The 14,605-nt window shown below is 36.6% G+C and overlaps 1 pseudogene; it reads right to left on the minus strand.

The window, feature by feature from the left end:
* Window positions 1-2,305: 2,305 nt before the first annotated feature.
* LOC124975700 (5'-AMP-activated protein kinase subunit beta-2-like) lies at window positions 2,306-14,395 on the minus strand (annotated as a pseudogene).
* Between the last annotated feature and the right edge of the window lie 210 nt (window positions 14,396-14,605).

A 14,605-nucleotide genomic window follows, 5' to 3' on the forward strand; every position in this document is an offset into this window, starting at 1 on the left:
AGCATTTGTGTATTTAAAATGTCCTTAGCCTGTCCAAATTCCCTTTCTCTTATTTTCTAAGGCCCTGTTAAGGACAACACCCATGTGGCTATTCAGTTCTCACTCCCAACTTATAATTGTGACCCAGAACTTCAATTTTGTGATTGATAACAGAAATCCCTGAAAAGAAGAGCTGTAGCATCACAGTTCTGAGTTATCAATGGGAAAGGAAGTCAGAATTTTCCCCCTTAAGATCCAGGTACACAGGCCTGCAGTAATATTCACTCCTTCAGAAACCCAATATCTTTACTTGATCTTCTCAAAACTGTCACTATTAAGAATTTTGGAAGCAATAATGAAGGGAAATTAAATCACAAGTTGTAGAGAAGTATGTGAAAAGCTACTTGGGGTCTTAAATACACAGCATATTACCTTAGGCCTTCTGATTTCTGACAAAAGGAAAACTCAAAAAAGGAACTTCTTTCAGAATATGAATGAGTGCATGAAAAGTGCTAACTGGACATAAAACATGAAGCAGTTCATCTTCAGTCAATTTAAGTGCCCTGGAGCCAGGGGATGTTAGGCAAAGGCAGGTGACACTCCAGAACTGCATGTGCGTGGCTGGATGTTTACCACAGAGGTCAGAGGGAATGGGGAAGAGAGATTCAGGATGTCCCTGAGCCACCTCTGTCACTGGTCCTTGTCACTACCAGAGAGATGGGGTAGATTTAGAAGGGATAAAGCAAAAGTTCACAAGTCAAGTAGACCAGAAAAAGATGCTTTATAAATCACAAGCCAATTGAAGTTTGGTCTTGATGGAATCATGGTGTCATTTTTTTTTTCAGTAGCCAAATAACCCAAGTCAATTTAGAAACCAATATATTTTTCTACCTTCCCCCCCATACTGTATTATCCATAATAAATGTATCTCAGGTTAACACTTTGACCAGAGTATGCTGACACATAGCCTAAATATGACAAAAAGTGGGTAAAAATTCATCTTCAGTTGGGCATGGTGGTGTATGCCTGTAATACTAGTTACTCAGGAGGCTAAGGCAAGCTTGAGGTCAAGTCTGCACAACTTAGCAAGATCCTGTCTTGAAATTAAACAAAAATGCTGAGGTGGAGCTCAGGGGTAGACTGCTTTCCTAGTATGCACATGTCCTGGATCTGAACCATAGTAAAACACACCAGTACACACAATCCCAGCAAAATTTTTGTAGAAATGAGGAGGAGGTCAAAGAAAAACCTATTTGGTAAACATGGTATGATGATGCAGAGGACATAACATGGAATTAGGAAAATGAGACTGAATCTCAGTCCTTTCTGTTAATTACTAGCAATTTGACCTTCTCTGAGTCTTAGTTTATCTATAAAACTGGGGTTAAAAATAATAGCTCACAAGGTAATTATAAAAATGAAATTCAGAAATATATTTTTAAATTTTTTATATTACCATATAATCTATTAGAGTCACTCTACCAGTGATTTCCCTAATCTAGCAACACACATCTAAGAAATAAAAGCACTGTGCCATGCATGGTAGTACACGGTTATAATCTCAATGAATTTGGAGGCTGAGGCAGGAGTATCACAAGTTCAGACAGCCTCAGAAACTAGGTAAGACCCTGTTTCAAAATAAAAATAACACAAAAAGGTTTAAGGATGTGACTGGATCTCAATGCTCTTCTTTGAAATCTTTGGAGATGGAGTCACTGAATGTCTGCTCACAAACTTTCCCAGGTCATTCTGATCATGATCGACTTAGTTTGACAGCCACAGAGCTATTTAGCTTTATTCTAAGAGCCTAAATGCAGACATGACAAGATAGAACAGAACAGAAATTTTCATCCCAGAATCTAAAATAGCAGAGAAAGCAAGGAGGACTCTAGAGCTAGAGAGAACATGGTAAGTATGGTCACATTTCTCCTTTACCTACTGTACAGGATAGAAGCAATCATTTGGGTATATATAATAGTGGCACCTAAAAGTAGCAGAATTCCACATTTAAGATGGGAGAAAGAAGTCTTACTATCACATTCAAGTATTCTTTGAACTAGAAGCTAAACCTGACTTTCAGCAAATGATGTCTTACTGCTATGAACTCAAATAAGTAGGTGGTATAAAGGTTCTAGTCATCCAAAAAGAAACTGGGAAATAAAGTAGACTGTTCAATCACTGTACAAGTAAGTTAGCCAGAACACAGACACAGTGAATGAAATTAAAAACAAATGACCTGCTGACTAAAAAGTAAGTTCTTAACCATTACTGTCACCTTCAGGTAAAATGAAGTAGCTGAGCAAGTAACCACTGCACAACATGTTACCCATAACCTTTCATATAGCTGAGATGTGAAGAACCAAGGACACCAGTTGCTTTAATAGATAATGCATAGAGATGGTTCAGCATAACATGGGTGGGCTCAGGAAGTAAGGTGGATCACACTAAGAGACACAAAAAAATTTTTGAAGAATACATTAATTGTATGGACAATCCAGCAGCTTAATGTTTCTTAGTGCTTTCTGGGACTGTTAAGAACACCTTATCTTTATTTCCTTTCAATAGTGTATCTGCTCCAGTATGTATCAATAATATATTCTTATTACAGAAAATTTGGAAAATTCTCAGTTCATGGCAGAAACCCTAAGCATCAAGATCTGCTAATCTTAACACAGCTAAAAAAATCTTACATATGACAACTATGGAAGATTAGCACTAAGTGGTAAAAGTAATCTTAGTGAGAGTCAATGAGAATAAATACAGAAGTCAATTATATGCAAACAAAAATGGTAACTCTTTTGTATATCCCCAAATGATAAGTATTCCTTACCTCATGTTGGAATAGAAATCTCAGAAATTAGTTCTAGAATACACTGTGGTCCTGATTTTTTCAAAAACAGAGACAACTATAAGCTTTGATTTTAGTTTCTGAATAAGCTAACAAACTGGACTTGATAAAAGTAGTCTGTAGTGCTATTCCTATGTATATGATTTATAATCTCAATATACCTTTATAGTAATCCCAACCTCTAGGATTACTGAATTTTGTCCAAATTAATCCTACAGTTCCCCAGATCCTCCAGAAATATTCTAGGATACTTACAGAAATATTAGTGTCCTTGTTAAGAATAAATTTGAGTAGGTGAGGAAGAAGGGTGGGTGGGGATATGATTCACTCTTCAGATCAAAGTACATACATTTCTTGACCATAAGGCCCAGGGGGTAAGCTGGAAAGATCTAAAAGATATTTCCACAAATATGAACAAAAGTACAAAAATTAGGACAAAGCATAGAAAAATACATGGCCACTAATGTTAAATATATAAGTCATGGATCATAACTTTTAACCCATTGGGTCTACAAGTGTGAAGTAGTGCAAGAAAAAAATTTCCTAACTTGCAACAAGATTCCATGAAGAGGAGAGGGGTCATAGTCTTGAGGTAAGGAAAGAGCTACCCTATTTATCAACTTTACAACCTTGAAAAATGCCTTTACCACAGTTTCCTCATCCATAAAAATGAAAAGAATCCTTGACCTATTTCCAATATTATTGAGGAAACTAAAAAGATAATGGATGTGAAGAGGCCTTGCAAACTTTGAAACAATGTGAACAAATTAGATTTAATTTTTCCCACACCCAAGCAACACATAACAAGGTTACAAATTCTAAGATTTCTGATACTAAAATGACTGCAGCAATAAGAACAAGAGCTATGTAATAGCCATTAGGGAAATGCAAATTCAAACCACAGTAAGATGCCATTTCATACTCACTAGAATGGCTATAATTAAAATGACAATCTAATGAATACTGGCAAAGATGGAGAAGTTGGAACTTTCAAACTACAGTAGTCCCATTGCCAGTGGGAATCTACAATAGCATAGCCACATGGGAAAACAGTTTGGTATTTCTTCAAAGAGTTAAACAGAAAGTTACCATGAGACTCAAAAATTACATTCCCAGGTATATAACCAAGGTATATGTGTCCACATGAAAACTTGTATGTTAATGTTTATGGTACTCAAAAAAGAAACAATACAAATGTCTGTCAATAACAAATAAACAAAATGGTATATCCATACCATGAGAATATTATTGTGTCATAAGTAGATACATGTTTTAATTTGGATGAACCCTGAAACATTAAGCTAAGTGAAAGAGTCTCACAAAAAATACCAAGAGTAGAAAAATCCATAAAAACAGAAAGTAGACTTGTGGTTGATAGGAGTATGAGGGAGGAAGAAATGGAAAGTGGCTGCAAATGGGTACAGGGTTTCTTCTGGGGATGATAAAAATGCTCTGGAACTAGTGGTAATGTAACACAACTCTGAATATACTAAAACTTAAGAAACCATAAAATTTAAAAGATAAATTTTATGGTATGTAAAGTATACTTCAAAAATGGAAAAAATAATGCATCATAGAAAGAAAAATTTAATAATAGAGAAAACTGATTTTGTTTAAAGATTAAAAATAATGTTTTATAGCCTCCAGTGGAAGATTATAATAGTTAATTTAAAGAACTGATTTCAGTTAAACATATATGAAGCAAAAGCAAAATTAATAAATACAGTGATAGTATACAATATCTTAAAAACTTTCTAAAGCACAACCAGTTATTATGTCATGTAATCCACAAAACACTGCTGGGAAGTACACAGAATAGTTTTTTTTTTTTAATTTCCTTTTCATCATCATCAACATCCAAAAAAAATACAAATTGGTTAAGTAACTGGCTACACTAAACTTAGTGGAAATTAAAACATAATAAAATTGCATTCTAAGGCTTACCTGAATGGGTTGGTAAATTAGGTGAAAGAGGGGAGTAAGAAATATCAAAAGTATGCTAGTCTTCTCTCTGTATAGTTATGATTGACTATTATTCATTGGTTGCTTTGCCAGAATCATATAATGCAAAAATTTAGTTACCAGTGGCCTCATAATTTAATTTGGTATTTTTAAACCCTTTTAAATCTCTGCCCACCAATCAAAAAGAATGTCTAGCTTAAATTTGAGAGGTTATATAATGAAAATATTATTATCCAAAATTTCCTAAATAATTATTATACTATGCAGTTTTAGAAACAGCATGTCACCCTTACGCCCTGTGATTATTAATATGTTCCACTTCAGGACTTTTGATTGCTGAGAAACACTGAGTCCAACCTCCGATTTTACTGTTATGGAATACAGAACCAAAAGAATTGAGGGTTTGTCCACAGTGGTAAAACTACTTAGTAGCAGAGGCGGGATTTGAATTAAAAGTGAGAAGAATACTCAGCATAAATACAGTGCACAGTTCCTTAGACAGGCATAGTTCTTACTGCAAAGTAGCAAAACAGTAATTATGAATGTGGTTTGGAGAATATTTGCATTACTGACATAGTAAATTAAGTAGAGATGAGGGTCTTGGAAAAGTAATATATTAGGAAATAAAAGGAGCTAGGGATACAGCTTAGCTGATAGTGTGGCCTTGCAAGCACAAGGCCCTGAATTCAATCCTTAGCACTGCAAGAAAAAAAAGTATGTAGAGAACTTTTCCAATACCAGAGAATTTTTTAAATCAAAAATTTACAAAATTTTGATTATATGCAAAAGAATTGCCTGATATTGTGTGTGTGGTTGTTGTTTTTTAAGCTAATTTTCCCCAATGACTACTATACTTGTAGGGTCTCATAAAACTACAGAACTGCCAACCGATTTATCAAACTGGCAGATTAAGCTGAGGCAGCTTAGTAAGACAAACCAGGCACATCTAGTCTCTGCTGGGTGATACCACCAAAGGTCAATGGAAAACTTGAAATATTACTAGAAAGAGTTTTTAAACAATAGACTATAGTACACTATTGGGCTGTTAAAAATACAATAGCAGCCTTGTGCTGTGTCACATGCCTGTAGTCACAGTGACCCAAAGGCTGAGGCAGGAGGAGCTCAAGTTCAAGGCCAGTCACAGCAATTTAATGAGACCCTGTTTCAAAATAAAAGGGGTTGTGGTTATGGCTCAGTTGGTAGAGGGTCTCTGAGCTCAATTATTTATTCAGTACCTAAATAAATAAATAAATAAATATTTTTAAAACACAGAAAAGAATACATCACAGGGAATAAGGGCAAACATTATACCACATATTACACTTTTGTATATCTGTGTATGTGTGTATTGGGCTGCAATGCAAAATAAATGTCTTACTGTAAATACTTGGTTAAAAAGTTAAAGTCACTAGACTGAGACTTTTTTGGATAAAGAATAGAATCTAAATGTTTATATAAGAAATACATGCACATATATAAATGATTCAGAAGATTCCTGAGAAGAAATGGAAGTAGAAAACAAAATTAAAAGATTACTTTCAAGAAGGAAGTTTAAAAACCACTTCTGTGTTACAAGAAAGACAAGGCAAAAGAGAGCAAATATTATAAAATTACCTTGACAAGGTGTCTCAGAGTTTTCCATGAATCAAGTTTTAAAGCATCAAACACCTCAAAGTCAGATTTCTTGACATGGGTCAAATTGGTAATCATGCCAACCTGACTAGTAACCACAGACTGAAACAATAAGCAGAAAAAAATTCTTGAATTCCCTTTTCAAATCCCTTTCTTCCACCCATCCTCCTCTCTGAATCTATTAAAGGTTACAAATGATCACACTCAGCATCTCCATCTTTTTTTGAGAGAATCCTTTAGGGTAAGGGAACTGCTACCATCAATTCAGAGACCAATGATAGTTAAAATGAGGCTGCTAAGTCATGGTGACCTTTGGAGATCAAAGTCTTACCTCTGATGGATCATGAACCCACTGTCCAACTACAAAAACCTGGTATTGGTTCTCTACCAGCAGGGAGATTCAAGATGGCAATGAATTCACTATGGCTGTAGAAGAAAACAGAAGGTCAGTCAAGTTCCTTTAAGAGGACAGAATATAGAAAACCAAGTGGTAATTATAGTATTATCCCAATGACTTCCCATATTCCTAAGCCACTGTGTCCCTTGTGTAAAAAATAATGTATACATCCAATCTCTTCATGTATATCATCTTGGACATATGTTTCCAACTCTTCCAACAACCTTGTTTCTTAAACCAATGTCTAGAAAAAAATAGTCAATGATCTCCCAAAATGGTTCATCTTGGTATAACTATTTTGCTCTAGCAGAACAGATCTGTCACAAGATTTGGAATATAGGAGTCCTTAAGGTACTTTCCACATTTTGGTGAGCCATTACTGGAAAATGAACTATCTGGTTATCTGTGTCATTCTAATAATCAGTTAATTCTTCATTGCTCTGCAAGTACCACATAACACCACCACCTCAAATTTTACAATGCATTTTGCTTTAGTGCAGAAGTCACAGCAACAGATTCTGCCAGTTACAGGCTTCCTTCAAGCATAGAAAAGACCTGTGTAACACCATCCTAAAGAATATACCCACAAAGCTGTTATAAATTCTCTTGAGGTAATGATATTCTAAGTGGTAATGCATCTGACTCATAATGAGTTTAAAAAATAATGCCATAGATACTAAGTGGTCCCAGAATAGGACATATTCCAAAGAAAACATCTAGAGTGTGGAGATGGGAAGTCTAGCCTGTTCACTTATATTAGAACGGATAACAGGTCAGACTCTATTCCTGGGCCCCTCAGCCTCAATGAAGACACTTATCTTCACCTCTTAATCAGTAGATTCTTGGTGCTCCAGTCAGTGAAAGACCTAGAAATGAAGACCTTTTTGCCTCCTTCAGACCAGTGGATAACAGTAGGCTGGGCCTGCTGGGTGGGATTTATGGAGTCATACAAATTCTGCTGCCATGATACAAATTCTTTGTCTCCAGGGATCTGTAAGAAGGAGTAGGTTATCCATAGAATAAATTGTGACCCAAGAATTCTTAAAAAGATCATTATCTTTCTTAGAATAGAGAGAGATACTAGGCTTCAGCTAAGGAAATAAGCCCTAAAATTAGAATAAATCAGATTTTTACAAACCATAGAAAAAGAACTCATCTTCAACCAAAAATGGTCAAATGGCTTATGCTCAAGTGCTGCATAAATCATAGAATAACTTTTGAGTTTGCATATATTACTTACCCTTTCAGAACCTCAAGATTGCCCTTAAAAAAAAAGAAAAGAAAAAAAACTCTACTTTCTACTGCCAGTTTAATTCATAGGCAGGCGATTATAATTTTTAAAAATACAGCCATCTTTTATTTTCATTTTTTTCTCTCTCTTAAGAGGTACTCAGAAGCACATTATAATCGCCTGCCTATTGAGGGTGAGTTGTGCACATCCAAGAATACCTTGTCCTTGTAGGTTATAAGGTATACCTGTGGTTAGAGTTATTTCAAATTTAGTGAGAAATTGCTTTAAAGAGGTTGAAGTATAAGCAGGGCCATTGTCCATTTTAAGTTGTTTAGAAAGTCTGTGAAAGCCTGGAGACAGTGGGAAATGACATCTTTGACTTTTTCTCCACTGTGTAGTGACACAAAGATGATACCTGAATATGTGTCTACAGATACATGTACATATTTAAGGTTACCAAATTCAGGAATGTGAGTAACATCCATTTGCCACAGATGATTAGGTAAGAGTCATTTAGGATTAACTCCTATTAGTCTGCTGAAAAAGGTTGGCATCCAATGGAGGCCCCACTGCCACTGTTCTATCAATTATTTTACAACTTAGGATTTTTCATTTAGAATCTGAAAGCCACAAACTACTAATGCTCCAACATTTGGAGCAAAGACCATATGATATGACATTTCTGTGGTAGGATTGAATGTAACTGACTTGAAAAAAGGTTGATTACTTTAAGTAAAAGAGCAGAACCACTCATAAAAGAGGCAAAACAACAATTAACATTATAGTTTGAAGAGGCTTTAGTAAAATACAGAGAGAAGACAAGGGTCGTAAAAAACCCTTAGATTTGGGTGGGACCATAAGAATTATATGAATCATTTTCTTGTTTTCCAAATGGCAAGATTGGAGTGAGGGAAAGAATGATTCAGAATAGACCCCAATTCACACAGAACAATTTGGCTTTAATTCAGGACACCAACGACTTCAGTCATGGTTTGACAAATACAATGTACTTAAATCCTGAGCCATTGATGTAGGAAAGGGGTAAAAATACAGTGAGGTTGATCACCTTGGGAAAGCTTTAAAGAAGTAAATACAGATAACTGGGTAGACATACCACATGATGAGGAAGAAGTTCTGAAGTGGGAGAGGAAAGAAAGGAATGGAGAAAAAGCCCCATGAAATGCCCCTTTCACCCACTCTTATTTCTCCCTCTATGATAATGTTATCAATTAGGATCCAAAAAAATAAACCATAGCATCCAAATTCCATGTACTACTTCTGTGGCAAATAAAACTAATCTCTCTAAAAAAGCCTCAAACATATCCCCCAATTGCCTCAATCCCTCTATTTTTCTATTTCACCCCTGAACAGCCTACCAGAAAGAATTAAATGTATTTATGCTGACACTTCTAAGTTACTAGAAACATTAGAATGGTGATCACATTGCTGTCAGCTCCATTTGCCTTTTCTGTTAGGGTGGAACACAATTGACCACTTCTTGTAACTCCTTCAATTGAAATCAAGGTTTTCAGGGAAGCAATCAATTGTTGCTTGTAGGCTAAGGAAAAATTTTGAAGGGCTACTGTGGAGTGGAGCTATCTGGGAATCACTGGCTCTCCCACTTGAGAAGTTGGCCTGAAAGCACAGCTGGTCTGAAAGCACAGTCACTATAACTACAAAATATAGGACAAAAACTGAACAGTCAACTAAATGATGCCCTTTTTTGATCTCCAAGTCTAGTCACAAGTACTCTAGTTAACAAGTGGTGGGTGCTCACAGCTATGCCAAAGAGGAAAAGAACCTAAACTACAGAATTCCTAAAAGAGCAAAAAAGTAATATTAGAAGGCACACAAAATGTATAAAAATGTCACAGACAATTCTAGGTTTGGGAGGAGACCAAGATTTTATGATAATGGAACTTATCATTCCCTATGAGAAAATTCAATATTTGCAATATATAGAGACCAGCAGCATTCATGTATCACCTGGGATACATGTATCACCTGTGAGCTTGTTACAATCTAAGCAGGATCTGAGGTCCATCCTCATGTACAGAACCAGAATCTGCTTTTTTGAAATTGTAAACAAATGGGATACATCTTGTTTCTCTGCACATGAAGTAGAGGCATACCATTTGTATAATCATTCATTTACAAAGGGTAATGATGTTTAATTCATTCTGTTATTTTTTTCCTTCTCCCCCACCCCTCCCACCCTCTTTTCCCTCTATACAGTCCCTCCTTCCTCCATTCTTGCCCCCATCCCACCCCCCATTATGTATCATCATCCGCTTATCAGCAAGATCATTCATCCTTTGGTTTTTTTAAGATTGACTCATCTCACTTAGCATGATATTCTCCAACTTCATCCATTTGCCTACAAGTGCCATAATTTTATTATATTTTATGGCTGAGAAATAGTCCATTGTATATATATATATATATATATATATATATATATATATATATATATATCACAGTTTCTTTATCCATTCATCAATTGGGGGGCATCTAGGTTGGTTCCACAATCTGGCCATTGTGAATTGAGCAGCTATGAACATTGATGTGGCTGTATCTCTGTAGTATGCTGATTTTAAGTCCTTTGGGTGTAGGCCAAGGAGTGGGATAGTTGGGTCAAATGGTGGTTCCATTCCAAGTTTTCTAAGGAATCTCCACACTGCTTTCCAGAGTGGCTGCACTAATTCGCAGCCCCACCAGCAACGTATAAGTGTACCTTTTTCCCCACATCCTCGCCAACATCTATTTTTGTTTGTATTCTTGATAATCACCATTCTAATGGAATCTTAGAATCTTAGGTAGTTTTGATTTGCATTTCTCTTATTACTAGAGATGTTGAACATGTTTTCATATATCTGTTGATTGCTTGTAGATCTTCTGTGAAGTGTCTGTTCATTTCCTTTGCCCATTTATTGATTGGGTTATTTGTATTCTTGGTGTAGAGTTTTGTGTAGAATATGCATTTTAACAAGTGTATTTTAAAGTGTGAGAATCACTGCTTTGACAGCTGATAACAGCATAGATCCAGATTTGATCCCTTTTCATATTCTGCACACACTCTGTAGAGAGTAAGCTTTCAGTAAACATTTGCTGAGTGAAGAGTACAGGAATACTCCTCACTACAATTCTAACAAGATATGCCACATAGGCATAGTGATGGGAAAGGCAGCCAAAGCTGGAGAACTCCAAGTCATGCAGGCCATGGTTTCTGGTGAGTGGCACTGTTTTTTGTAAAGTGTGTTCATGTATTATGAAGTTGAAAAATCTACTTAATATACAATGAACCCCCCCATTATTTGCTCTGTTTCTTTGTGAACTCATCTTCTTGCTCTTGATCATAAACAGTTTAAGGGAAGAGGTGCAATTTTACCACAACTGCTTGCTCACCCCTCCACATTCTTGACTGCCTGAGTACCTCCTTTTGGTTATTCTTACTTTTTCCCCTCTCACCTCCAATTCCTTTTTCTTTCCCCAGGGACTGCCTGGGTATTGAACCCAGGGCTTATGTGCATGTGAGGCAAGCACTCTGCCAACTGAGCTATATCGTGAGCCTTGCTTCTGTTCTCTTAGATGAAGAAAATCAGAAGCAAGTTAATTAGCTCACTGAGGAGAGGAGACAAGTATTTGAAGTTTGAACAGGTAGGAGGTGTGAAATAATCAACTAGAATAGTAGGATAAATAATTGACTGGAAAACCTAAATGTTAATGGCAGATTGTACTGAAGGTCTAGGTATGTTTGGTGGTTATAAATTTAAGACAAGTCATTTCACCATAGTGGTATTTTTGTCTTTAGCTTTTTGGGTGCAGGAATATGCAAAGGTAAAGTTTATTCAAGCAGATATGGAGAAGGGCAACAAAGGATTTGAGAGTGCATAGCAGGGTGGGATTATAATGCTGGGTGATGGATTTTAAACCTGTTGGTCTGGGAAATGAAGAGCAGATTGATGGAGGACCCAGTGGTGTCAAAGAACTGGCTGATGGCAGCAAGTACCAGAGAGGATGAGCTTAGAAGGTAAGAGATGGTTTGGAGAATAGGATGTTTGACATTGAGATTTCAGTGATGTTACATTTATTAGCACTGTCTTTTATATGACAATAGGTGTAGGTAGGTAAGGTGAGATGGATCATAAAATCATTGGAATAAGGTTACAGAACTGAAAAATGAAATGACAGAGAGTGTTAAAGGTCCAATTTAATATTCATTCCCTCTTCCTTTTCAATAACCTTGGTATGTTTCCTTTCTGTATAAAGACACATTTCTTAGCTTCCCTGGTAGCTAGATATGTGATTACATTCTACCAGTGAGATCTAAGTGGAAATTCTATATGGAACTTCTGTTAAATCTCCTTAAAAGAAAGAATATGTCCTTACATTTCTCCTCCCTTCTCTGTGACTGTTCATTGAATGGCTGAAATCCAGCAGTCACCTTTAACTGTGAGGTAGCTGAGAATAATATGGCAGAAAAAAGAACTATGGAGCTGTTATATATCAGGCCTGTATACCTCTGGACTTTTTTATATGAGAGGGAAATAAGCTTCAGTTTTGTTTACATCATTTTATGGGAATTTTGTATTATATATAGCCAAACCTAATCCTAACTAATATGTTGGATTGATGAATGTTATAACCTAGGTACTAATGTCAACTGCAGGAGTAGTTATGTTTACAGAGAAAGGCACAAAGCTAAAATATTTACAGAATGAAGGGTAGTAAATGAGTCTGAAAATAACTACGATGAGGAGAGGTGGTGGCCAGTACTTCAAAGGAGTAAGATCAACATAAAAAGCAATGTGGGGTATATGTCTTCTTCATTCCTCATGCTGCCTAGAGTTCCTCATTGCTGTTCCTCTTTACTTTATCAAATTCTCCTGCTCAGCTAGAATATGTTTTATTAGATCAAGTTAATTTCAGAGTAATCAGGTAAACGCATAGTAATAGAAATAAGTGGTATAGTTACTGTTCTTCCTCTAAGAAAATTTCACTAGACTGTAGCTCTAGGTCAAATCATGAATCAAATAATTACATTTCTTTTTTTAAAGTAATTTTTAATTTTAAAATAGTGTTTGATTTAAGAAAAGTTGTAGGGGACTTTTAGAACATCAGGCATGGCCCCTATGATCGCCCACCGCCCGCGGGGACTATTACAACGCGTACACTCTTCTCGATCACAGGAACCAAAAGGAGTTTTTTCCACAAGACTCAGACTTATATCAAGAACATCAGTCTAATAGAGAGTATACTACCAGGAAAGTCAGCCCATCAAGGAACAGTCTCCAGGCAGATACCAGGATCACCTCTTGTACAATAGCCAACCAGAGTTACTTCCTAAAACTTGTTTATGAGTGCAGCTATGTCTGGCAAGCTGCCAGGTGCCATCTTAGAGATCAGGCCATGGTGCGGCTCTGGGGTGCTGAGTCCGCCCCTGGCATCTCCCCCTTATTCTTTAAATAAAGAAAAGATGACTTGGGACCATGCCTGTCTTAGGTTGTCCATGGCAAATTACATCCTTACCTGTCATTGGAATTCTGACCTCCAGGCCTCAGAACCCTGTATTAGGTTGGTATGCATTTCTATGGATCTTACCCATCTTTGACTACTGGTCCAGCATGCTTAGCCATACTTGGGGAGATGTGCCTGTCTCAATGGCTGTCAAAGTCTGTACTATAGCCCGTTGATGACATAGGGCATATTGGCGAGCTCTGATTTAGCTCCATATAACAAAGTCTATCCCTAAGCAGATAATAATCAGAACAGCTACTGTTCCATCCCACTGTTTTGTCAACTCCAGGGATTTAGATAACAAAGAGAACATCGTGGAAACCGATGTAACTTGAACCCTGGTGGCATTGACTCTGAGTATTTCAGCTCATAGCTGACTGGTTAAATTATCAAACGTAGATGACCAATTGCCAGTAAGGTAGACAGAGAGATTTTTAGATAACATAGTCACAGAGCTAAGGTTATTATAACCAATAGGGGTGACATACACTGCTCTTAAAGGATAAACACATCCCAGTCCTGAAAGTTATTGCAAGATATCCACTTGTTCTTGTAGTTAGTTCACTCTTTGATTTACAACGATTATGCCTGCCTTTAAATGGTTGTTTAGAGCTTCTTGAGTCTGTAAGGCTGTAGCTGCATTTTCGGCCAACTGATAAACTGCTGTTGCTATAGGTATGGCAGTTGCTAGTGCTGCTGTTGCAGAAACCACTAATGCAGTGACAACAGCCACTGTAATGCCAAAATCTCTCTTGTCTCTCGATAGTAGAACTGGCAGTTCTGTATCTGTAGCAGAGACTGGAACAGTTATGAAGGTAGGAATATGCATTAAGACCACCAGGTCAAATGCAGAAGCATTTCAGCATTGAGAGAGAGAGCAATTGCTTGAGGTGCAATTGAGAAGAGAAGAAGTTGAATTTGGTTTATTAGCTAAAAAAAACATAAAAAGGGAGAACACACAAACTGGGGTAGGTGGAATGGTAATATTTCTGGTACACATAGATTGTGAGGCAGCACCAGTGAACCTAGACCTGTTTGT

The sequence above is a fragment of the Sciurus carolinensis genome, unplaced genomic scaffold (genome assembly GCF_902686445.1).
Source record: "Sciurus carolinensis unplaced genomic scaffold, mSciCar1.2, whole genome shotgun sequence".
NCBI classification, from domain to species: Eukaryota; Metazoa; Chordata; class Mammalia; order Rodentia; family Sciuridae; genus Sciurus; species Sciurus carolinensis.